Source organism: Pelodiscus sinensis, chromosome 19 (assembly GCF_052426305.1).
Source record: "Pelodiscus sinensis isolate ZL-2025 chromosome 19, ASM5242630v1, whole genome shotgun sequence".
Taxonomy (NCBI): Eukaryota; Metazoa; Chordata; order Testudines; family Trionychidae; genus Pelodiscus; species Pelodiscus sinensis.
In genome coordinates, this window is record NC_143070.1 from 24,237,501 (window position 1) to 24,260,812 (window position 23,312).

General features: G+C 52.6%; 1 protein-coding gene and 8 non-coding genes across 9 annotated transcripts in view; 5 read left to right on the forward strand and 4 right to left on the reverse strand.

Annotated features, from left to right (window-relative positions):
- The window catches only part of LOC142820483 (butyrophilin subfamily 1 member A1-like), a 646,031-nt gene that overhangs the window by 70,304 nt on the left and 552,415 nt on the right, over window positions 1-23,312 (reverse strand). The gene's annotated exons all lie outside the window — the stretch shown is intronic.
- TRNAS-GCU (transfer RNA serine (anticodon GCU)) lies at window positions 4,948-5,029 on the reverse strand. The gene has a single exon. It is a non-coding gene; the product is annotated as a tRNA-Ser (tRNA).
- Window positions 8,673-8,744, forward strand: TRNAC-GCA (transfer RNA cysteine (anticodon GCA)). Its single transcript has one exon. It is a non-coding gene; the product is annotated as a tRNA-Cys (tRNA).
- On the forward strand, window positions 9,202-9,273 carry TRNAE-UUC (transfer RNA glutamic acid (anticodon UUC)). Its single transcript has one exon. It is a non-coding gene; the product is annotated as a tRNA-Glu (tRNA).
- On the forward strand, window positions 14,690-14,779 carry TRNAY-GUA (transfer RNA tyrosine (anticodon GUA)). The gene is given in 2 exon segments: window positions 14,690-14,726; window positions 14,744-14,779. It is a non-coding gene; the product is annotated as a tRNA-Tyr (tRNA).
- On the reverse strand, window positions 17,300-17,373 carry TRNAT-UGU (transfer RNA threonine (anticodon UGU)). The gene has a single exon. It is a non-coding gene; the product is annotated as a tRNA-Thr (tRNA).
- On the forward strand, window positions 19,334-19,406 carry TRNAR-UCG (transfer RNA arginine (anticodon UCG)). Its single transcript has one exon. It is a non-coding gene; the product is annotated as a tRNA-Arg (tRNA).
- Window positions 20,253-20,334, forward strand: TRNAS-CGA (transfer RNA serine (anticodon CGA)). The gene has a single exon. It is a non-coding gene; the product is annotated as a tRNA-Ser (tRNA).
- On the reverse strand, window positions 21,172-21,244 carry TRNAA-AGC (transfer RNA alanine (anticodon AGC)). Its single transcript has one exon. It is a non-coding gene; the product is annotated as a tRNA-Ala (tRNA).

Consider the following 23,312-nt stretch of genomic DNA (forward strand, 5'->3'; position numbering starts at 1 on the left):
CTGGAAGAGCTGGAGCAGAGCGATCTGCACATGCGCAGAACGATCTGCGTGTGCGCAGAGCGCAAAACCATGCGAAACCACGTGGCTGGCGAGCAGAGCTCCCCGCTGCTTGGCAAGCCTTGCTCATTAGCACGTCTTTTGCTGAGAAAACTCACAGTGTAGACACAACTGGAGACTCTGGTGCTGATCATGCAATAGAAGCACATTATGTTCAAACAGCTGCCATGTGAATGTACCTGAAAGTCACAAGGATCAATGATCTGTGTGAAAGGCAGGTGGCCAGTAATTAGAGCCCCAGGTATGTTGTGTGCACAAAGGAAGGTAGGAATGTGCACCGGGTAGTCTGATAATTGTGTTTAGTGAAAAGTAATAGTTGTAATCGCAGTGCGCAGGAGGGTTTTTCTTGTGCAAGAAGGGGCAGTGTAGACGCTCCTTCTGGTGCAAGAGTCTCTTCTGAAAAAAATGGTGGCTCATTAGCTATGCAAATGAGGCTCAGTAATATTCCAAACTTAGCTTCATTTGCATATTACTCATGGAAGAAGCTGTGAGTGTAGACATAGCCCAGGTGTCCCTTCTGATGGGACTGGCAGGTTCTTCTCCAGGGTCTCAGAGTTTGGGTACCTTGTTGGCCTAGGAAGGAGTGTGACCAAAACACAGGCCTCTCTGTGAGCAGGATTTGAACCTGCACAGACAAACCCTATTGGATTTCTAGTCCAATGCCTTAACCACTTGGCCATCACAGGTCTGAGACTTAACAGCTCAGGGAAACTGGTAACTAATTCCAGTGTCCAGGCCTGACGTCACCTGACAAAATTCACACAGCAAACCATTTCAACAATCATGCAGAGGAGTCCTGGCTGCTCTGGTCTGAGGCTGCCTTGGAGGTGAGTTCTGCTTCCAGGGCTTCTCTCCTCCTTCTTGGTCTTCTCCCTTCCTTTCCCTTTTCCTCCTTCTTCCTCTTCTCGTTTCCCCTTTTCCTTCTTCTCCCTGGTCTCCTTCTTGGACCCCAGTTATTAGAGTGAAAATTGAGTCCTGTTTAACCAATTATTTTAGTTAAATTTTATTAACCAAAGATAACATACTATTATGATTTACCTAACCAATCATATCCCACCACCTTTGTTGATTTTCCCCCAGCAACATTAATGATACAGCCGACAGGAACAGTTACAAACCAGACAGTGATCACACAGACAAACAATAGGAAAGTGAGGACGATAATCATAGAATGCCAATTGCACAAACACTGATAAGCAGTTTTTTGCCAGACAAAGTGCTGTTAACTAAGTTTTCTCTACCCATCCTGAGATCTGTTTCTTACCTGGTGACAGTGAGTGTCATTAGGATCCAAGCCCCTTCTCACAGCCTAGTGTGACCCTATTGAAATGCTATTTAGATGGAATGTGAGCCCAGGCTTTACAGTTAATTGCTGCCTCTCTGCAGAATGGTAAAGGTTAGATTTGCTGAATAGCTGGAGGCCTTCCAATGGATACATATCGTTACAAAGAACCTTTCCAAGCACGAGATACCAGAACCCACAAGCACAGTCAACACAACTGCAAAGGGACTCAAACCCTGTAGTTTTCCAACCCAAAGTCAGAGGCTTTATCTTTTAGGCCACACAGTCTTGGCCTGTTTACAAATGGACTTTTTGAAGTGTGTAAGAAGGGAGCAGTCTAGCTAGCCCCCCCCCCCTTTGTTCTTCCAAAGCTGGTTGGGTGGGGTGGGGCTGGTTATGGGACAGTCCTGTGCCTGTCTCAGGGAGTCCCAGGGAGGCTCCTTGCAGCCCAGGAGAAGAAGGGGGCTCTGGGTGGAAGGAAACAAGCAAAGCTGGTCCCAGTGGCCATGAGCTGAGGCTCCAGTTCAGCGTAATTGAGTCACTGCAGGCTCATGTAGATCCCATGTTGTAAGAGGCAGCACTCAGACTCTGAATCCTGTGATCTGAGTTCAAATCTCTGTGGGACTTGTTGGGGCTGGCTTGGTTGCTGCAAAACCCTCCTGCTTTATGAGCTTTGGGCTCCTTATCTACAAGCTCCCCAGAGAGAGAGTTTTGTGTCCGATGCCCCCTGGAGCTCAGTCTGATGCTATGGTCTGCCTGGCTGAGATGGGCTGGGCCCTAAAACTTAACCTGCCTGGAGCTTGCTGCTTACCCTTGTGGTCTCTTGTGTGGTCCCCAGGAGCTGCCAGCCTCTGACTCTTGCCCCCCTGGTGCTAGCAGGTGCCCCCCCTCCAAACAATCTTTTAAATTGGTCTTTCTGGTCCCTCTCAGGGTGTTTTTCTCCTCAGCAGCGCACAAGAGAGAAGCTGTTGCCAGTGGCCCTGCAAGACAAGATGAGCTTTGCGTGCCCCCCTCAGCCTGACTCACTACTTGGCCCCATTCCTGCTTCTCTTCCCAGTGGCCAAAAGGGGCTGCGGCTGCTGCTGGCAGGGAAGAAGCTGGGAGGCAAGGTGCTGGCAGCAAGAGATTCCGGCTGCCTCTTTGCCCTGGGTCTGCCGGCCACCAGCCACCTTGGCCAACCCTCAAACCAGCTGGACTAGCCAGCCCACGTCACAGTGAGTCGCTAGTGGCCCTGTCAGAGAAAAGCCATTGGCAGCTGCAGAGACGTCCTTTCTTGAAAGGGCCACTGGCGAACTGTGCTTTTGTAGGCCGGCTCAGTTGCTTAGAGCGTGGTGCTAATAACACCAAGGTCATGGGTTCAAGCCCCATGCTGGCCACAGGGGTGTTTGGTTTGGTAACTTCCCTTCCTTTAGCTGCCTGCTATGGACAGGGAAGCAGAAAAAAGCAAAAATGTGAGCTTTGCAGGAAGCAGGGCAGAGATCTGGTAGGGGGAGGCTCCAGCCTGCACAGCTCCAGTGGCTAAAAGGGCCTTGGCCTGGCTTCCTGTCCCCAAAAGCAGGGCAACTGATGCCCAAATTCCTGCTGCTGCAGTGGCTGTACAAGGCACCAGCTGGGGGGCAGGCTCTGGAGCCCAAGCCACATGGGGAGACTCAATATGACAGGGAGGCCTGGAGCGTGTGAGCCCTGCACAGAGGCTGCTGCTGGGGTCCTGCTTCAGTGGCCCAGCAGCTCATGTTCCCCTGAACCAGCTTCTCCCCCTGGAGCCACCCCCCAGCGCTGCTGAGGCCCCTGACATGAAGCAGTGGGACCATCAGAGGAAGGTGCCAGCCTTAGCCCTTCCTCCCAGCCTCCTCCCCCTCCCAGGGTCTTTCCCCAGCCCCTCCCCAGTTCTACATTCCCCACATAAAAACCAGAGAGTTTGTTCTTTCAACAGGGAAAAGTCCTGATTGTGTTACCAGCGGGGGGGAGTGGGAAAGGGGGTGTGTTGGGGGGGAGACACAGAGGGCAAAAAATGAGGAGTATCGTTAGTTGGAACCAAGGGGCTGGGTTTGCACTACTGCAGAAAAAAGGACTCTGCCCCTGAAGCTGTCCTGTCCTCTCCAGAGCCCTTAGGCTGGCACTGGGGAGGCCTCAGTCCAGACAGTGCCCAGCCAAGGGGGAGGGAAGGGCTGGGGGATGTTCTGAAAGGCTGCTGGCACCATTATACCCTTTTTTTAGCAGTGAGGGAGAGGTGGGAAAGGGGCCCTGAGTTAACCTCTTGGGTCACAGCTGCTGTAACATGTGGCAAGAAAGTTGACTAAGGCCATGAAAGTTGACTATGGAATTGTTTGGTAAAAGTTGCCAGGTGTTTCCCTGACTGGGAATTGAACCCAGGCCACAGCAATGAAAGTACTTGATCCTAACCACTACACCATCAGAGACACATAAAGCAGGTCTCCTTCCTCACCTACACTAGCCTTTCACAGGCCATTTAATGTCCACTTCAGGATGGGAGGGAGGGTCCATTCTCCCTTGCCCAGAGGGGACAAGAACAGCCAAATAGAACATCAAAGCAGCCAGACTGGGCCATGCCAGTTTGCCAGACCAAATAACTAGCCCCCCCGCTCTGGAGTCTCTGCCTCTCATGGGCCTTCTCATCCTCAGGTTCCTCTTTGTCTCCAGACAGACCCTGCTCTGCTCCAGCCACCTCCCTCCGGCTGTCACTTCTAGAGCAAAATGCATCCCCTTCATTCTGACTTTGCTCACCTTGGATTTTAGCACTCAGAGCTGCACCTGACACCAGCATTGGCTAGTGAGGGGTCTGAACAGCTTCTGCAGAGAGGGAGAGAGAGAGACAGCCACTGTGGAGCATCCTTGCCAACTGTCTCAGAAAGCAGAGGAATGTAAATTCTTTGTCAGGTGGGACAGTGCCAGAGACAGAAATTCTCCCTTCTAAATGTCCCTTCTTCAACTTTTAGCTCCTGATTAAGCCCCTTTGAAGAAGCCAGATACACAGGAAGGGCTGATCACACCCCTCTGAAAATCAGCTTTCCATGGGTATCGGTAGCTGGCTCCAAGTCATGGGACTTGAAATCTCGTCTAGCTCCCGAAACCAGGGAAGTGTCTATCACCACTGCAGCCTCCTGAGGCTCTATGGCCGTGTCTGTACAGCAGGGACAGCAACACTCACAGCCCCACAGGAGGGCCCCTGGCCTAGCAATGTGGCCCCCTGAGAAGCCTCTGATGTTCCCTGTGTGAGCCCCAGAACCAGCCCTGAGTGACGGGGGCAGGGAGAGCAGCTCACACATGCCAAGGGGCTGGCCAGGGGCAAGAGTGACATCACAAGGGCCTTGTGCAGCACCTCAGCTCATTGGCTGGGAGGCAGTGACCTCACAGAGGGGCCATGGCAACAGCCAGGTGGGACAGGCTGCAGGGCTGGGGCATCTCAGAGACCCCCCTGGCCTGGCTGCCTGGAATCTCCTTTGTGAGGTTTCCCCTTGAGGGCAGAAGGGATTGAGGGTCCCAGCTGGAAGTGTTTCTGTGGAGATTTCCCCTGTGGGCCAGGCAGGGTTGCAGGAGAGACTGGCACTGAACCTCTGAGAGAGGCAAGAGGATGGGCTGCAAACACCCGATGAGGATGGGATTTGAACCCATGCGTGCAGAGCACAATGGATTAGCAGTCCATCGCCTTAACCACTCGGCCACCTCATCTGAGCTGTTACAACTTGCTTTAAATCACCTGAAGTCAGCACTTCAGGAAATCTTTCTGCCACTCGCTGGATGGCCAGTGACACCCAGGGCTGGAAGGTTTTGGCTTTTCACAATCTTCCCTGGGCTGTTGTACAAAGCTCAGTGCTGGTAACAAACCCAAACACCCCCTGGTTACATCTACCATGCAGACTTCTTGATCAAGAACTGTTTTGTGCAAAAGGTCTTGCCCAACAGTGTGTCCACACTGCCATGTGCTGTTGCACAAGGGAAGTGCTTTTCTGTAAAAGCACCCATGGCAGTGTGGACGGTCTCCTGCGCAGGAAAGCTCTGACGGGCATTTTAGATATTCGGCTTGAGCAAGAATCCCCTGTTGCCCGTCCACACTGCCTCCTTGTGGGCGAGTTCTTGCACAAGAGGGCTTATTCCTCGTGGGGAGAGCAATAACTTCTGTGCAAGAAGCCCTGTTGTCTGATGCTGCACTATACATTTACTTGCGCAAAAATGTGCCTTCAGTGTAGACGCGCTGCAAGATTTTACACAAGAGCAGTTGCTCTAGCACAAAAAGCCTGCAGTGTAGACGTAGCCCTGCAGTGTAAACACAGCCTGAGAGAGACAAGGAAAGGCAGTGGCCAGAGCCTCCCCCAGCAGGCTGGCTCTCAACAGGACGGGCACGTCTACACAGCACCCTCACCTCGAAGTGAGCTGTGCAATGTGAGCGGCTGCCCGGGACCCCAGGGGAAGGTCTGTGGGGAGTTTCCAAGGCAACAACAACAACAAAGTTTCATAATCTACACTCGTGACTGTGATTTATTCCTCCACTAACAAGTGTCTCTGAAGGGATGAGAAATGCAGGGCCCAGGTGCAGGGAGCCGGGTCACATTCTCCTGCCTGAGTCTCAGTCCTGGCTGAAGCCTGGCTAGATAGAGAAGAGGCCAATGCAAACAGCCCCATGGCAGTGAGGGAGTCAGTACGTGGGTGGGTGGAGCAGGGAGCTGGGGGCAGAGTTCAGCTCTAACTCACTAGGGGTGCGTCCCATAGTTCAAAATAATCAATGTACCTATTTTGAAATAGCTTAGTTTGTAATTTGGCGCTGGCTACACAGTACTTTGAAATAAATCCCCATGCAGGGACGTCGGAATAGCGAGCCTGTTATAGCTTGAAATAAGGGGCTTGCTCTTAAGACGTGTCAGTGTGATATGAGCACCACGTCCTAAACCTCCGAGCTAGCCGACCCAGAGGTGTGAGTCTCACAAGTAGCACTCGCAGGGATGAGGTGGGTGAGGCAGCAAACCCTTTTGCAGGCAGGGGGATTAGCTCAAGTGGTAGAGTGGTTACTTAGCATGCAAGAGGCAGTGGGATTGATGCCCACGTTCTCCAATTACAGCTCTAGCCTTTAACTTCATCGGCCCCCTCCCTCTTCCTACCTTCTCTCCCAAAAGAGACAGGCCCCCCCAGCAATTGCCATGCTGCAAAGCAGAGAGTGGAGATATCCAACTCACCAGCCCATCAGGCTCTGGGGTGCAATGGAAAGCATGTTGGATTTCTAAGCTGTAGTGGTTAATGTGAGTCCAGCTAGACATTCAAAGATTGTGGGTTCAAGTCCCACCAGAGTCACTTTAGCTGCTTCCTAATTTCCAGGATGCAGCTTTTACAGACCAGTCAATCCTTAGGCTGACACTAGGGTGGGCTGGCATCCAGGCAATTCCCAGCAGACCCCAGTAAGGATGGAGGGAAGGGCTGGTCCTTGGGGTTAGGACTGGGGGTTGTTCTGAAAGGACCATTTTGTCCCTCCCTGTCTCCTACTAGTGCTGAGCAACACTCAGGCTGTGACACGGCTGCCAAACATCCTGGACAGTTAATAATGAGCCAGACGGGTTTGTTGGCAGCTCAGTGTGCGGAGCCTTAGATGAAACATTTAAAGGTCTCTGGTTCAATCCCAGGCTTTGGCATGTCTCTCAGTGCAGCAGGGCCCTCTCTGCTCCCCTTGTCATGCTCGTGCCCTGTCACATCCCCTCATCCATCCTGGCAGCAGCCCCCCTTTGCTTCTAAACCTCCCTCAGATTGGCTGCTTCTGCTTCCTTGGCTAAAGTCCCTCCCCCTGTGCGTGTGGCTGGCAGGGATTGCTAGAGGGATCCATTTACATGTAGCTTCACTGAAACCCCCCTCATTGGCCTGCACCCAGGTCAGTCCATGTGTGTTAAAGGGCCTCAGGGAGCACAGAGCAGAGGGATCCCCTCGACACACACACACAGTCCCAGCCCCAAACCTCCCCCATATCCCAGATCCTGTGCCCTGACTTCTCTACCCTCCCTCATCCTCACCCCTGCCCTGAGCCCCCCCCCCCCCACTCTCACACACTCCCCAAATCCCTGCCGTGAGCCTCCCACACTCCACATTTTAATTTCTTACAGGTACTGTCCAATCACAACCCCTCCCCCAACTTCCTGCCTTGAGCCTCCCCCTCCCTCCTGCCCAGCCCAAGGGGTGGTGCCCAATAGAACAGGCCCTGTGAGAAATGTGTCACTTTCACCCCTGGGAGCAGCTCAGCCATGCAAAGGGGCTGCCTGGGGCAGGACATTAGCCCTGGAGGGCAGGGGTGGGTGTGGCAGTGACATCACAAGGGCCTTTTGCAGCCCCTCAGCTTATTGGCTAGTGGAGGTTGGGAGGTGATGACCTCACAGAGAGTCCATGACAATGGCCAGGTGGGACAGGCTGCAGGGCAGGGGCCATCTCAGAGCCCCCCCCCCCTCCCCCCCCCCCATGGCTTTGCTGCAGGGAGTCTCCTTGAGATCTGCCCTTGAGGCCTTTTTGGAGCCTTCTCCTTTCCCAGGACTAACTGACCTAGAAGGCCGACGTCTCTGTGGAGAAGGGAAGAGCCTCCAAGAAGGCCTCTGTAAATGAAGCAGGGGAATTAGCTCAAGTGGTAGAGCGCTTGCTTAACATGCGAGATTTAGTGGGATCGATGCCCACATTCTCCAATGAGGGGAGGAATTTCCAATTTTTCTTTTTACCAGCAGAGCCAGCCAGGGGGCTAAGTGGCTCCAGTAGCCCCCCCCTCCCTGCCCCGGTCCCCACTTCCTACTTGCTCTCCCCAAAAGCCAGCCATGTTGGGGCAGAGAGCTGCTGGACACCAGCCCTCCTGGGCCAGGCAGTGGCAGAAGCACTGGAGGCAGGTTGCAGGTGGGGCAGAATTAGCTGCATTGGAAAAGTGCTGCCCTTGCGCATGAAAGGTAGCAGGATTCACTTCCATCTTCTCCCACCGGCTCACTGGTGCTGAGGGGCGAGCCCCTTTCCTGCCGCCCCAACTCTTATTCCCACAATGCGCTTTGTGCAGGGGCCGCTGGTCTTTCTGCCAAGGTGCGTGGCTGGGAGCCAGGACTCAGGACCCTTCCTAAAATATACAAATCCCCGCCCCCCACGACCCTCTGTTCCACTCACACTGTCTGGCTGCTGCCCACATGGAGCTCAGGGGCCAGGTGGGTGACTTGTCTTGCAGCTGTGACAGCATCAGACCCCTGCCACCCGCCTGCTCAGTGTGGAGACCAAGCCCAAGGGTGGCACCTGGGATGTGAGTTACACAAAAGCCTCTTGTCTCTTGTTCCTCGTCCAGTTCCCAGCATTGACTGCAGATGCTAACGGCTGTGGGGGTGTAGCTCAGTGGTAGAGTGTTTGACTGCAGATCAAGTGGTCCTTGGTTCAAATCCAAGTGCCCCCTTGGAAAATTTCCTTCTAGTGGAAACATTTTCCTTTCCAGTTCCATCACACTCTGGCTTTACATTGCTTGAGGTTCTTGACATTAATAAGAACCCTTAATGCAGAGCTACTCAACTTTGGAAGCCCTGGGGGCCACAATGAATGGCATTTAACCAGGATGGACAGGGCAGGTGTCCTGAGCTGGTGTATTCTAGAAGCTGAGAATGGGTGACAGGAGGGGTCACTTAACAAATGTCTGTCCTGAGGATTCCCACTGGGCAATGGAATTGGCTGCTGTTGTGAGACAGGATCCTGGGCTAGTTGGGCAACTGGCATGGCCCAGTCTGGCTGTTCTGATGTTCTGTTTGGTTTCTGTTCTTGTCCCCTCTGGGCAATGGAAAATGGACCCGTGTCCTGAAGGGGACAGAAAGTGGCCTGTGAAAGGCTAGTGTAGGTACGGAAAGAGCCTTGTTCGTGTGTCCCTGATGGTCTAGCAGTTAGGATTCAGCACTTTCATTGCTGAGGCCTGGGTTCAATTCCCAGTCAGGGAAACCAGCCTCAGTTTTCACCTGACATTTGCCAAGTCATTCATCTTACCTCATTGTTACAGCAGCTGTGACCCAAGAGGTTCACTCAGGGCCCCTTTCCCACCTCTCCCTCACTGCCAAGACAGCACCTGCCATTTTCACAAGCCCTTCAGAAGGGGCGGAGCTGGGTGACTCAAACTGCCCCTCCCCTCTCCCATGTGGGCAGCCCTGCAGGAAGCTCTGTGGCACACACAGCACTAGCCCAGCGCAGTGTCAGGTCGGCACAAGATCCATTGGTTCAGTTTGGTTGTTGAAGGAGACAACCCAGAACTGGCTCCAGCCCCCACTCAGTAACCTGGGGAAATGACCCACCAGGCCTGGGCCCCTCGGAGAGGCAACGATTCCCCACTGGCCAGGGCAGAGCCTCCCTCTGACACAGTCATGGAGCCTTCTCCCCCTGGGCCTGCCTCCCCCTTCACTCAGCTCTCACTGCTCGGTGCTGCCAGGGAGGGGCCTCACTGCGAGAGCCGCCTGGGCAGGTTCCTGCCACAGAGACACGTCCCAGAGCAGGACGGATGCTCAGACCGACACTGAGTGTTGCTCAGCGCTGGGGTGAGACAGGGAAGGAGAAAAGGGTCTAACGGCGCCTGCAGCGTTTCAGAACAGCCCCCGGCCCCACCCCAAGTACCAACCCTGCTCAGGATCCCCAAGGGCACTGACACAGACTCCCTGGCACAGGACAATCCCAGGCCTCGGTTCTGCCAGCCAGAGTTTTCCCCTCTTCTGTTTCCTGTCAGCTCCCTAAAACACCTCACAACGGTAGATGAGGGTGAGTGTGGATAAACCCAGCTTTCCTGTAGAGCGGCTGTTAGGTGGGGAAAGAGAGGTGCTCTCTTTGCCAGGATGGCCGAGTGGTCTAAGGTGCCAGACGCAAGGTTCTGTGTTTCCCTCAGTTGGGTGTTCTGGTCTCGGAATGGAGGCGTGGGTTCAAATCCCACTGCTTCATTTTTATATCTAGAGAAGTGACCTCATTTCAATGACTCCCCTGGCATTGCAGGATCCCTTGCTCAGCATTTCTCTCAGGCTGCATCTACACAGCAGCGTTCCTTGGGAATAACGGCCATTATACTGCAATAACAATGGGAGCGTCAACACAGCGATTCCATTATTCCGACTTCTGTAACGCTCCATCCAGACCAGTGGTCTGAGGAGCCAGGAGGTTTCCAGGCTGCAGACAGACAAGCCCGCAGGCAAAGACAAAGTGGAGTCGTTGGGACTTCAGCCCAGCAGGGTCTCCGTGTGGCTCCCAGACCGTTTGTTTCCCATTTCCAGGGGCACACATTCAGCAACACTCACAGGCCACACAGCAGGGGGCTGGTTTGATGCTTCACCCCACGGCCCAGCAACGAGCCCCCAAACTTCCCCTGTTCTAAGAGCCCGGTTTGCTGTGTGAATTTTGTGTGGCAGGTGACATCAGGCCTGGGCATTGGGATTATCTGCCAGTTCCTCTGGCCCTGGGGCTTTGCTGTCTTCACATCTGTGATGGCCGAGTGGTCAAGGTGTTGGACTAGAAATCCAATAGGGTTTCCCTGAAGAAGTTCTAAGCCTGCTCATAGCGAGGCCTTCGCTTTGGTCAGTCCCCCTGCTAGTGTAACTCTTCTGCCAGCTAGTGCTGGCAGCAGCCAGGGCTGGGTTCGATGTCTAGGGGTTTCTCTTCATTCATCTCACACAAAACTGGCTTGAGCCCCCACCCAGCAGCCTGGGAAATCCACCCCCCCCCCCGCGAGTACCTCGGGGAGGCGATGTTTCCCCATTCACCAGCACAGAGTCTGAATGTAGAAAAGAAACTTTTAATGAAAGAGGGTGAGAAGTAACGTGGCATTCGCCTGGGAAAATACCACAAGCAGGGTTCAGAACCAACCCACAAATAAGTCTCGGCTCAAGTGGCTTGAGCAATGTCCTTTGCCAGCAATGTAAGTCCAGCAACGTACGTGTCCCACTCACGTGCCCAAACTTTCTCTGTACCCCACTCCCAGTTGCTGCCCTTGCTCAGGGCAGATAAGAGCTCAGGCGTGATTTTCAGAGTTCACCTCCCACTCTTGGAGGGAGTGGGCATAGGAGGCATCTCACCCACTCCGTTGGCCACCCGCCACTGCTCCTACTGGCTTGCCGCCAGCTACTCCCACCAGCTACCCTGCTGGCCACCTGCCACTGTTCCTACTGGCCACCCACCAACTACCTGCTCTTGCCCCTCTCGTTCACCCTGCTGGCTGCTTGCTCCTGCCAGCTGCTGCTTCTACGATCAGGATCGGTCTGGCTCTGGGCTAAACCCAGTGATTTCTGCTCTTTGTCAGTTTCCTTTGTGATTTCAGCTCTTGGCCCCCCACCTAGGCTGGACAAAAGATTCCAGCCCCCACTGGAATAATATTTCAAAATAACAAAGAGATTCCTTAAGGAGTCTGTTTTAGGTCTATCCTTAGCATGGGTAGTGGGGGAGGGAGAGACAGAATGAACCCGTCTCATAGCTCATGGCTGGAGGACATGTGGGCTGCTGGTTCACGCTCATTCCCCCCACACCCAAAGTCCACTCCACTTCAGTCTGGAAGGGGAAGGCTCATCCATCCCAGACTTTTTTCAATGAGAGTGTCTCTCCTGCAAGCACTGGTGTCATATCTTACAATTCCTACAGTTAGAGATAAAATGGTTTGTGACCCCACAGCAGCCAAATTAGTTACAATACTCCACATTCCATTCTCACAACAGATCCTCCATCAGGCCTATAGCACTGGCTGAACTGGATTTACATAGCCACAGCCCGAATTCCTTTCCCAGCCCAGCATGAGCTGTATTTACAAATCAATAGTTGAGTATCTTGCAGGGCTAAACAACTGAAGGAGTGTGCCCACAGCTAGGACGGCTCTCCCCTTTCAGCTGGCTGTATTGGAAGCAGTGGTTGAGACCCTGTTTACTTCTGTAGTGTAGACGTACCCTGAGTGAGTAGGGGTGATACAGGGGGAGCAGCTCAAACATGCCAAAGGGTTGGCCAGGAGCAGGACATGAGCCCTGCAAGGCAGCAGTGACATCATAAACACTGTGTGCAGCACCTCAGCTCATTGGTTAGGAGGCAGTGACCTCACAGAGGGTCCAAGACAACAGCCAGGTGGGACAGGGGCAATCTGAGAATACACACTACAGGGTGTTTGAGCTGCTCCCCATGAAAAGCGGTGAGAGGGGGTCCTTGGGGGTGGGATCCACTTGTGCCTGTTGTTCAGGGTTAAATAAGATCTCCCCCAGGAGGTTGCCTGTTCCCTTCCCACCTTGCATTGGCTGGGAATCAAATCAAGCAAGGGGCAGCAAACGCCAGGCACTGTCATGGTCTGGGCCACAGATAAAGACCCTCTTGGAGCTGTGATCCCAGGAGGAGTCTCTGCAGGCCCTGTAGTCCATGCGGAGGAATGTGGACATTTATGGCAGAATGGCCAATGGTCTTACAAAGAAAGGCCACCTCCCTCCTACCCCCACATTCTAGACCAAGACAGAGCCAAGGTCAAGGAATTGCAGCAGGGGGATGTGAGGGAAGCTCACTGTGAAATCAGACGAGAGACGGACACTGTCAGTAAACACTCATATCGGAAATGCTCCTCTGGATGCTGGGCCCACCAGAGCCGTGTGCCGCTGCCATCTGCCTGCTCCGTGGACATCTTCCCATTGCAGAGCGCGCGCCGAGCCAGACTGTGACTAGACAGCACCTCTCTGGGCACCCAGGGGCTACAGCTACACTGCAGGCTTCTTGCTCAAGAATTGCCGTTCTTGTGCAAAAACTTGACAAGCATCTACACTGCATGCACGTTCTTGAGCAACTAAATTTACAGCAAAACGTAGGAAAAGAGGGCTTCTTGGGCAAGAGTTATTCCTCTCCCCATGAGGAATAAACCCTCTTGTGCAAGAGCTCTTGCACAAGAAGGTAGTATGAATGGGCAACAGTTTTTTTGTGTGCAAGAAACCCCTATGGCTAAAATGGCCATCAGAGCTTTCTTGCACAAGAGAGCGTAAACACTGCCTCGGACATTCTTGTGCAAAAGCACATGGCAGTATGGACGTGCTCTTGCACAAGACGTTTTGCACAAGAACTCTTGCACAACACAGTTCTTGAGCAAGAAGTCTGCAGGGTAGATGTATCCAGGGATTGTTTGGGTTTCTTATCAGCACTGAGCTTTGTACAACAGCCCAGGGACCATTGTGAAAAGCCAAAACCTTCCCGCCCTGGGTGTCCCCAGCCAGCCAGCAAATGGCACAAAGGTTCCTGGTAGTGCTGACTTGGGGTAGGTTGAAACAAGCCCACGCAATTCAGATGAGGTGGCCCAGTGGTTAAGGGGCTGGACTGTTAATCCCTTGTGCTCTGCAGGCATGGGTTCAAATCCCATCCTCATTGGATGTTTGCAGCCCTTCCTCTTGCTTCTCCCAGATCTCTCTTCAGTTCAGTGCCAGCCTCTCCTGTACCCCTGCCTGCCCCAGCCCCTCCCACTGCAGCCTGGGGAAAGGGGAAATCTCCACAGAGACACTCCCAGCTGGGACCCTCAATCCCTTCTGCCCTCAAGGGAAAACCTCACAAAGGAGATTCCAGGCAGCCAGGCCATGGGGGTCTCTGAGATGCCCCAGCCCTGCAGCCTGTCCCACCTGGCTATTGCCATGGCCCCTCTGTGAGGTCACTGCCTCCCAGCCAATGAGCTGAGGTCATGTAAAAGTTCCTTGTGATGTCACTGCTGCCGTGCAGGCTCATGTCTTGCCCCCAGCCAGCCCCTTGGCATGTGTGAGCTGCTCCCCTTCTGCCCCCGTCACTCAGGGCTGGTTCTGGGGCTCACACAAGGAACATCAGAGACGGCTCAGGGTGCCACATGCCCCCAAGGTCACCTTTTAAATGTCAGGGCAAGCCAGGATCTATCCCGTCCCTTCCCCAACACCCCACCCCTTTGCTGAGCCCCTGCCCGCCCCAAACCTTTCCATGGACTCTTGGTTACTAATGGACACTCGCCACTAATGACATAATCACACCCCAGCCATTTTGCTAGGGCTGCAGCTGGGGAGAAAAGTTTAATTTAAATCATTAAATGATTCAGCGTTTGAACTGTCTCATGTTAGTTGATCAAACTTCATTTTAGATAAAGGAAAACATTACGGCCAGCACAAAAGGTTTCGGTGCCGCACCCCTAGAGACTCTGCAACAAAGAAGACACGTGAGAAGAACCCAGCATTCTTCCTTTTGCTGAGACATGGATGGATCTAGCTCAGGTTTCACTCAGGGGGTCTGTCTGCATGTGAAGTACCTGTGACAGCCCCTGTGCTCCTCTGCTCCTCATCAGCAATGCCATATACTTGGAGGAGAAGTTGCCCTGAGACTTGCAAAAGGAACAACATGGATAAATTAGCATTGCTCACACACCCTTCAATAGCTCAGCTGGCAGAGCAGAGGACTGTAGTGTGTATTTGGCAAGTGATCCTTAGGTCGCTGGTTCAACTCCAGCTTGAAGGAGCCATTCTTTTCCCTCCAACATGGCCTTAGCAGAAAGCAGTCAAGGTTGTTACCTTGGGTCCCTGTCTTCAGAGACCTGCACTTCAATTGACAAAAGGATTGTGGGGAGGAGCTGCCAATCACATTTCTTGGGCTGTGCAGGTTCTGTCCACATACAAAAGTTCTTTTGGAACAATGGCCGTTATTCCACAGTAACAATGCAAGAGTCTACACAGCAATTCCGTTATTTTGAAATAATTCTGAAGTAACAGACGGCTTATTCCGACTTCTGCAAACCTCATTCTAAGAAGAATAACACCTGTTCCAAATTAGCTATTTCAAAATAAGGCCCGTGTAGCTGCGCCACTGCTGCTAGTTTGAACTAGCCCCTCCCCGGGGCCATTCTAAGTTATTCTTCCCAGGGCTCTAAATCGAGACAGCTCGTCCACACTGGGGAGCCTGCCTCGGACTATTCTGAGGTTTCCTTGCAGTGTAGATGTGCTAGTTCGAAATAAGCTATTTTGGAATCACTATTCAGGACTTAGAAACCTGCAATGTGAGTTCAAATCTCAATGGGACCTCCTGGGGTGGGCTTGTTGGTGTGAGGTTTTTCACACTGCAAGCTTTTTGCACAAAATGGCCGCTCTTGTGCAAAAACTAGCGGAGTGTTTACCCTGCATGTGCATTCTTGCACAAGAAAATATACAGTAAACCATTAGAAAAGATGGCTTCTTGCACAAGAGTTATTCCTCTCCCCATAACGAATAAGCCCTCTTGCACAAGAAGGCAGTGTGCACAGGCAAGAGGGATTTCTTGCGCCAGAAACCCCTATGGCTAGAGCTTTCTTGCACAAGAGAGTGTCCACAATTCTCTTTATAAGGAGATACCCCACTTCATATAGCTGGAAGGAGCCTTGAGAGGTCAGGTAGTTCTGTCCTTGCACTAATGGAAGCTCCAAGAACCATCCTTGACAGATATGCCCCAGATACCTAAATGGCTATCTCAAGGATTGAATTCATAACCCTGGGCTTAGTAAACTAATGTTCAAATAACTGAGCTATCCTGCCTTGCTTTTAGGGCTAAAGCACACAGCCGTGTGGACTTGCTCTTGCACAAGAACTCTTGCCCAAAACCATTCTTGGTCAAGAAGCCTAAAGTTTTTCATATTTTTTTGTTTTAAAAATAGTTCAAACAATTGTTCAATGGGCCCCAGGCCTGGAATTGTGCTGCAGCCACCTTCCTCGCAATGGTCGCTGGCTCCATGTGCACTGGCCTTCTGTCTGGGTGCTGGCAGGGGGGTGAGAGGTGGTGGGTACTGATGGGTGACAGGTGCCAAGGCGCATACAGAGACGCCAGCGCCTGCATCTCTGCAAGTGACCTCACTGTGCACACCTCAGCTTTTAGCAAACACTCTCCTCCTGTCTGCGCCTAACACCAGTGTCACTGTCTGCTCCGGAGGGGTCCTGTCTGGGGGGAAATGGCAGTTCCAGGGGACACTTGCCCAGTGTTGAAACATCTCACAGGTAACATGGCAAAGAGGAAGCCAAAGAGACTCTACACCTACCAGAAAACGTCACAACTGTCAACCCAGATGGGACTTGAATCTACAATCCCTGGCTTAAGAAGCCATTGCTTTGTGCATTAAGCTGCTGGGGCACACTAAAGATAACAGAGACAGAAATTCCCTCTTCTAAATGCACATTCCTCAATTTTTAGGTGCCAGATTCAAGCTGTTGGAAGGAGCCAGAAACACAGGGGGGGCTGATCACACCCCTCTGAAAACCAGCTCTCAGGAGGCACCTCCAGCTGCCCCCAAAGTGTGGGTCACCCCACACTAGCCATGGATGAAACTCAACACGTTGACATCTCGTCTCCATCACAAAGCCAGGGGCTTGTTCCCACAGCTGCAGCCTCAGCAGGGAGCCACACTGGCACTCACTGCTCGTGGGGAAGGGAGCGGGTCCCACAGGTCTGGGGCTGGTGGGGAATGGGCAGTTGTCACTGAAGGGGAAGGATAAAATGCAGCCACGTTGCTGAGGGCAGGGAGAGCAGCTGGGGCTGGGCTGGTGGTGCCATGGGACATCCCTGGGGGAGCTCTGCAATGTGACCCTGGCTCCCAAGGCAGCAAGTGCAGAATCCCCCTTGGCGAGCGCAGGAGGCTCCAACCGGCCTGGTTTAAATCTGTCTGATGGGCTGGACGACCCCGATGCTAGAGTGTTAGAGCCCCTTCCCCACCAGGCAGGGCAGGGCCCACGCTCCCAGCAGGGAGTTACAGGCACGTCTCTCGCACCCAGAGCACTGGGACGACCATAGAGAAGGACTCACTGGCCCATGTGTGGTACCCAGGGACTTACAGTGGGAGTCAGAGCCCTGCCTGGCCAGTGCTAGTCATCTCTGCACCCGCTCCAGGTTTCTGGTTTCCTTCTCCCTAACGAACCTCCCCAATCAGCCTTTCCTGAACCAGCAGTTCCATGGGTGGCCAGGGGAGGCCTCTTCTGTGTCCCAGAAGGACCTAGGAAAATATGAGCAAAGGCCACAGCAAGGCACCACTGGGAGTTGAACCCAGGATCTCCTGTTTACAAGACAGGTGCTTTAGCCAACTGAGCCATGGTGCCCTCTGCAGGGTAGTACCTAAAACTGTTCTATTCTATGGTCCCAGACAACACCTTTGACTCCCAAAGTGCAGCCAGTCCCCATTTCCCTCCCGCCCTGGCAGTGTCTGGCTCCCTAGGCACAGAAGCCTACAGCTCAGTGGGCAGAGGCTCTAACATGCACATCTCCCCCAGCTGCTGGGACTGTAGAGTTGGCCTTGAGATTTAGCGTTGGTCGGCGGAGGGGAAAGTGCAGCAAACACTGATCATCGGGATTGTAACCAGTCTCACAGTTTGGGTTGGAGACCCCAGGTGGGGGCCCGGCATCCTTTAGGTTGGTCCCTTCCTGAGGGCACAGAATTAAGAGAGAATTCCTTTGTCCTATAGCAATCTGAATTGGCCAACGAGCAAGTCACAAATTTTTTGTTCACATATAAGTACAGGAGAATGGTCTCTTACAGTAATGCTGGCCAAGTGGTTAAGTAGTTGGCTTAAAAATCCAAAAGTTTTTCCCTGTGCAGGGTTGAATCTTGCTCACACTGAGGCCTGTGTTTTGGTCATACCCCTAACAAGGGCAACAAGGTTGACTGCCAGCTGTTTGCACATCTGGACCCAGAAATATCCTGAGCCTTCGTTCTGTGGGCCAGTTTCTTTTCAGCTCACTGCAAACTGCTTCCCAGCTGTAGGTGAGGCTGAGTGTGCATGAAACCAGCGGTGCCTGACGCCTGACCAATGTGTCTGCTTTTCCTACCATCCCTCCATCTGTACCTAGAGTCGGCTTCCTTCAGTTGAACTTTGCCTTGTCCCCACAGCAGGGAGCAAAGAGCAGAAGTGCAGGATGCTGGTGGGGGTGCCCTCTGGGTTTGAGTTAGTGAGTCTTAGTTTGACTGGCTGAATCAAGTTCCAGAAGATTGATCACGGCAATTCCTCTCCAGCTGGATGTGGTTCTTGTTCTTCTGTACAGAACAGCCAATGGGCGTTCAGATCTCAGATCTCAGCCTTGCTCAGTTGATGGGAATAGAAACCAGACACCCAGCAGGTTTGAACTGGTTTCAGTTGAGGGACCCGTCTGCCTGGTTTACGTGCATTGGCACAAGAACACACGAGGGGTTTGCTGACATTTTAAGAATCCCTGTACAATAGAAATCCATGACTGACACACCTGGAGGTGCAAATGTTTCACTTAGGATAATCAACTTTTTAAGGGGGCACTTGACATTGGACCAAGGACGTCTACAATCGGCACTCACACACTACCACTGAGTTACACCCGACAGCGGTTGTATGTTTCAGCCCAGTGTTGGGAACTTAGCACCTGGCAGCACTGCCTGCAGGAGCAGATTGTCATCCTGAAGTGGGAAGACCAGCAACTGGCTCCAAGGCAGGGTTAGGACACTGCTAGAATCCTCCTCGTCGTCCTGGAGCTACAGGTCATCAGCGTTGTCATCCTGAAGCTGCAGCTGCTGCTGCCCAGGTGTCTCCCTCACAAACTCCACAACCATCCTTGGACAAAGCCCTGGTCCCACAGACTCATGTCAGGGGCCTCAGCAGCGCTGGGGGGTGGCTCCAGGGGGAGAAGCTGGTTCAGGGGAACTTGAGCTGTTGGGCCACTGACGCAGGCCACCAGCAGCAGCCTCTGTGCAGGACACACATGCTCCAGGCCTCCCGGTCATATTGAGTCTCCCCGTGTGGCTTGGGCTCCAGAGCCTGCCCCCCACCTGGTGCCTTGAGGTAGCCACTGCAGCAGCAGGATTTTGGGCATTAGTTGCCCTGCTTTTGGGGACAGGAAGCCAGGTCAAGGCCCTTTTAGCCACTGGGGCTGTGCAGGCTGAGCCTTCCCCTACCAGATCTCTACCCTGCTTCCTGCAAACCAGCTCAGACATGATTTCTAAACTGCCAAACAAGGAAAATAATAAAACCTGATGAACTAGGGAGACTTTTACCTACCTACTCATTTCAGGAAGTCCAGCTCCATGTAAGGCAAGACTGTGTGGCCTAATGGATAAGGTGTCTGACTTCGAATCAGAAGATTGAGGGTTCGAGTCCCTTCACAGTTGCATTTACCTTCCTTTGTCTGTGCTTGTGGATCTTGTTGTCTTTGGCCTGGAAAGGTCCTATGTAACAATGTGGTTTTTCTATAACCCTATGGAAAGGCCTGTAGCTATTCAGTAGGTCTAAACTAAAGCCTTCTTCTGCAGCCAGACTGAAGAGCAGCAGCAATTAGCTGTAAAGCCTGGAGTCACATGCTCACGTTCCAGCTAAATGACATTGAAATAGTGTCACACTAGGCTGAGAAGGGATTGTATCCTAGTGCCACCCACTGTCACCAGGCAAGAAGCACATCTCATGGTGGGTAGAGAAAACTTAATCACCAGCATTTTGTCTGGCATAAGACTGCTTACCAATAGTTGTGGTTGTGCAATTGGTATTCTATGATTCTTGTCCTCACTTTCCTATTGTTTGTCTGTGTGATAGTCTGGTTTGGATCTGTTTCTGTCTGCTGTATAATTGATTTTGCTAGGTGTAAATCAACTAAGGGGGTGGGGTTTGATTGGTTAGGTAATTCTGTTACAGAATGTTATGATGGGTGAGTGAAATTATACTAAAATAATTGGTTAAGGAAGAACTAAGCAGTATTGAGTTTCTCTATATAAACTGGGGTCCAAGAAGGAGACCAGCAAGAAGAAGGAAAAGGGGAGAAGAGAAGAGGAAGGAAAAAGGAAAGGAAGACCAAGAAGGAGCAGAGAAGCCGAACTCACCTCAAAGGCAGCCTAAGACCAGAACAGCCAGGACTCCTCTGCACAGCTGTTGCAATGGTTTGCTGTGTGAATTCTATGGCAGGTGACGTTAGGCCTGCGCACTGGGATTATTTACCAGTTTTCCCTGACCTCATAGTGGCCACAGCTGTGATGGCCGAGTGGTTAAGGCATTGGACTCGAAATCCAATAGGGTATCCTTACGCAGGTTCAAATCCTGCTCACAGCGAGGCCTGTGTTTTGGCCACAGCCCTATCTAGGGCAACAAGGGCCTCTCTGAGTTACCAGCAGTGGGGCTGTTAGTGTCAGCATCTAACTAATTGCAATAGTAGGCCCTGTCTTCACTCAGGTGGAGATTTCTGCTGCAGTCCATCTTGGGAGCATTACACTGCAGGCTTTTTGCATAAAAATTTGCAGAGCATCTACACTGCACGCATGTTCTTGCGCAAGTAAATTTACAGTTCAGCATCGGAAAACTGGGTTTCTTCTGGAAGAGTTAGTCCTCTCCTCACGAGGAATAAGCCCTCTTGTGCAAGAGCTCTCCCACAAGAGGGAAGTGTAGACAGGCAACATGAATTTCTTGCACAAGAAGCCCCTATGGTTAAAATGGCCATCTGAGTTTTCTTGCAGAAGAGAGAGTCCACACTGCCATGGATGTTCTTGAGCAAAAGCACATCTCTTGTGGAAAAGCAAATGGCAGTGTGGATGTGCTTTTGTGCAAGACCTTTAGAACAAGAACTCTTCTGCAAAAGAGTTGTGGCACAAGAAACCACCAGTGGACACTCTACCTTGACTTAGAGCCCCAGGAGGCACTGGGGAGTAATTACTTTGTATGGCCCTGGGCAGGAGCTATTTTGAAATAGCAGCAGTGGAGCGTCCACACTACCACTATTTCAAAATAGCTCTTTCGGAAAAAGCATTATCCCTCATGCAATGAGGTTTACAGATTTGGAACTAAGCCGTGGTGGCTTTTGGGGTGAGTGAGTAGGAAGAGGGAGGGGCCACTGAAGGCACTTAACCCTCTGGCTGGCTCTGCTTGCAAAAAAGACCAGGGACCACACATCACTGGAGAATGTGGGTATCGAGCCCACTACCTCTTGCATGCTAAGCAAGCGCTCTACCACTTGAGCTAATTCCCCTGCTGTGCTGTGAACCCCCCTTTTGGTGACTCTTACCTTTTCCACAGGGACGTCTGTCTTCTAGGTCAATGGTAAAGGAGAAGGCTCCAACAAGGCTCCTCTTCACACTCGTGCTTGGGACCCTCATTCTCTCTCTGGCCTCAAGGGCAGATCTCAAGGAGACGACTCCCTTCAGCAAAGCCATGGGGGGCTCTGAGACTCCCTTCAGCAAAGCCATGGGGGGTCTCTGAGATGGCCCCTGCCCTGCAGCCTGTCCCACCTGGCCATTGTCATAGACTCTCTGTGAGGTCATCACCTCCCAACCTCCTTTAGCCAATAAGATGAAATGCTGCAAAACGCCCTTGTGATGTCACTGCCACACCCACCCCTGCCCTCCAGGGCTAATGTCCTGGCCCAGGCAGCCCCTTTGCATGGCTGAGCTGCTCCCAGAGGTTTAAATAACACATTTGTACAGGGACTGTTCTATTGGGCACCACCCTCTGGGCGTAGAAAGGCTCAAGGCGGGAAGTTGAAGGTGGGGGAGGTTGTGATAGGACTATCAGAAATTAAAATGTGGGAGGCTCAGAGCAGGGATTTAGGGATTGTGTGGTTGGGGAGGGAGCTCAGGGCTGGGGTGAGGATGTGGGAGGGTACAGAAGTCAGGGCACAGGATTAGGGATGTGACAAGGCTTGGGCTGTGTGAGTGTTGAGGGGGATCAATGGGACACATGACCCTGGTGTGGGACCTTCTTGGAACCCTTCTCCCCCATGCCCCAAGCAAGCCGCTCAGAGATGTCCCCATTTCTATGGCTGGATCGGAGCTGCACCTGCACCACCTCCTCTCCCTGCACACTCAGGAGAGCCAAAACTTCCTGTGCAGTTGCAGCAGGAGCATATTTGGAGCACGTGGCCAGCATGCTTGGCTGGGTCATTGCTCGGTGAGCTCTCCACGTGGGGCAAGCAGGCAATGAAAATTCAGAACTTCCCGGGTTCTTTAATGGGGAAGGGCTTGTCCCTTTGCATCCTCCTACCGGACAGCAGAGTTGAAAAGGGGGACCGGAGTGGTTGTAAAATGGGGAATCATGGGACACCTCCTGGAGGCCAGTTCAGCAATATATCAGCTACACTAGGGGTGGGCAATAGTTGTTGCAAAGGTACATGAATTTTGGTACATGGCCATTGGCTAGCTGTGGGTCCCCAGGAAGGGCAGGGTGTGGGGTGGAAAGGGCCAGCCTCCTCCCAGCATTGCCTGGCTGGGATGCTTTGAATTAAAATAGCAGCAAAGGGCTCCTGGCCTCACTGCTACCATGTTGCCTGGTCACTGACCATGGTGTCTATGGCTACTATAAAGGCTTATGGCTCTGGCCTTGCCAGGATCATGCTGTGACTGGGAACCACGAGCCCTTTAAGGAGGGTCCTGCTGCCTCAGCCACCTCCTGGAAATTCTTTGGTATGGGCAGCAGAACATAAATAGACAACAGCCAGATGCAGTCCAGGGGCTGGACCAAAGTGTTAGGTGGGCCCAACCCAGGCCCCAGGCTGCATTTTGCCCCGTCCTGATCTATATTGTCCCTGACTCAATCTGCGTCGACTGACGTGCTGCACCTCTGGCGGGGGTGGAGTTATTCAGTCAGCAGAGAAGGCGAGCTGTGCCAAGGGATAGAATCCCAGACTCATCGAACACTGGAACTGGAAGGGACCCTGAGAGTCATCGAGTCCAGTCCCCTGCCCTCACGGCAGGACCAAGCACCATCTAGACCATCCCTGACAGGTGTCTGTCCAACCTGCTCTTCAATATCTCCAGGGATGGAGATTCCACAACCTCCCTGGGCAATTTATTCCAGTGTTTCACCACCCTGACAGGAAGTTTTTCCTCATGTCCAACCTCAACCTCCCTGGCTGCAGTTTAAGCCCCTTGCTTCTTGTCCTATGGGAGGGACATTGTACTATAGATACTGACATTATTAGGTCAATCACTCCCAGAGCCAGTATCCTGAACCTCCCCCCCACACCTCAACTCCCTGCCCCAGGCTCAGCTCAGAGCCCCTTTCACCAAGTCCCTTAGCCCCAGACCAGTCTGCACCCCAAC